Source organism: Limulus polyphemus, unplaced genomic scaffold, assembly GCF_000517525.1.
Source record: "Limulus polyphemus unplaced genomic scaffold, Limulus_polyphemus-2.1.2 Scaffold4751, whole genome shotgun sequence".
NCBI lineage: Eukaryota > Metazoa > Arthropoda > Merostomata > Xiphosura > Limulidae > Limulus > Limulus polyphemus.
This window is the reverse complement of record NW_013670361.1, coordinates 44,647-46,820: the sequence shown is the minus strand read 5'-3', so window position 1 is coordinate 46,820 and position 2,174 is coordinate 44,647. Positions and strand designations below refer to the sequence as shown.

Sequence of the window (2,174 nt, the reverse complement as noted above, 5' to 3'; positions counted from 1 at the left end):
TATACTGTGACGGTCTATCCCACTACTCGTTGGTGAAAGAGTAGCCCAAGCGTTGGCGGTAGGTGGTGATGACTAGCTGCCTTCCTTCTAGTATTTCACTGCTAAATTAGGGACGGCTAGCGCAGATAGCTCTCGTGTAGCTTTGCGCGAAATTCAAACAAACAATCTATACAACTAAGTATGAATTACCCGAACTTTTGTTTTTCTTTATCAAGTAAAATTATATTCTTACAAAAAGTGCTTGAAATATACGTGAATCTTGGAATAATTAAATGGAAGGTTATTATACAACAATATAAACAAATCGTTAAAGTGCAATACAACAAACACTTCTGGATCAGTGGCAGCATCGTTAAGGTGCAATACAACAAACACTTCTGGATCAGTGGCAGCATCGTTAAGGTGCAGTACAACAAACACTTCTGGATCAGTGGCAGCGCTACGGGGGGGGGGGGCTTTGCAAGCCCAATTTTTTCTTGTTCTCCCAAATTTAATCCTACATACATAGAGCAAATGTAATGTGTATAACAAGAAAACACGTTCGCACGCGCACTACTGTTTTACAGAAGGTTATTTTTCTTCTTTACTAGAAGTCAACCATATATATCCTACAGTAATAGGTATTCCCTTTAACCCTACTTTTTTATATTAATGGTAATTCTGTACTAAATAATTATTTATTTAATTAAATAATGCTCGAAAGAACACAGAATAATAACATGCAAAAAGCAGAATATGCCCCATATCTATCACAATATAAAAGGGACTTGTTATTCCACCCTACCCCCCCAAAAAAAAAGCTAGATATTCTAGAATTGTCAAAACCTTCTGATCCTATCCAAGGTCTGTGAGTACTTTGGGACTTTGAAACCCAATTCAAAGTACTTTTTGAAACCCAAAGTTGGTTCAATGCAATTTTGCAGCTGGCGACGCCACTGTTCAGGATACATTATTATTACTGGTAAAACATGGAAGCTGTAGATATTTAGGTTACTGAAGCAAATGTCACATTAAATAAAATGTTCTTTTCTGTTATTGTAGGTCATATACTACGCATTTTTCAACGAATAAAAATTGTCCTCTTGTACATCATCAGTTGTATGATAAAGCTTGGCAAAGGAAAGGTACTGAACGTACGAAAAAAAATTTCGATTTAAAAATAAATTGTTGGTGCATTCGGAAATATCATGATACAAGACATTTGTTTGTTTGTTTGTAATTAAGCACAAAGCTACACAATGGGCTATCTGTGCTCGCCCACCACGGGTATCGAAACCCGGTTTCTAGTGTTATAAGTCCGCAGACATACCGCTGTGCCACTGGGGGGCGATAAAACATTTAACCATAAAATAACTACTGGGGATCCATACAGACTTAACCGTTTTTTTAAACACATTTTCTGAATTACTTACACACCAAACTGTTTTTGGTTCACGTCTTTATTGGATACAGGGCCTTTAAGAATAGCCCCAGTGGCACAGCGGTATGTCTGCGGACTTAAAACGCTAAAAACCGGGTTTCGATACCCGTGGTGGGCAGAGCACAGATAGCTCATTGTGTAGATTTGTGCTTACTTCCAAACAAACCAAACCAAAGCCTTTAACAATAACTAAACCACACAGAAACTTTGAACATAAATGCCATCATCTTAATTAATCCCACTCCATATGAAATGTAGAGAATCGGTTATTTCACTCATAAGTTTTTTTTCCTGTGTTGCAACAGGAAAAAACAACAACATAAAATTGTTCAATATGATGCAATATGTGGGCCCCATGTGCAGTGAAATGTATAAAAAGTTCGATTATTAAACGCGATTCCGACTATAGAAAATTATCTTTGGATTTCCCAGTATAGCAACATACATGCTTTTTTCTTTACCTTCTTTTGGTGTACAACTCAAAAGCTCCTCGTCATCCTGCGGAAGATTGTCCATTATGCTATCGTCATCCCTAGCATCTTGATAGTCTGGTTTTTTGAAGATTATGGAGACGACAGCAGCGATGATAAATACCTAAAATGATATCAAATTCATGTCTTCTCTGCAGATTCGCAACGAAAGTTTACTAGATACTACACGGTTTCGGGTGTTTGGGGAAGTTCGTTCACAGAGATTACCTGAGTACAGTTTCAGGTGTTTGGGGTAATTCGTTCAGGTTTATCTATCTATCTAT

General features: G+C 37.4%; 1 pseudogene; it reads right to left on the bottom strand.

Annotated features, from left to right (window-relative positions):
* The window catches only part of LOC106471642, a 50,412-nt pseudogene that overhangs the window by 19,055 nt on the left and 29,183 nt on the right, over positions 1 to 2,174 (bottom strand).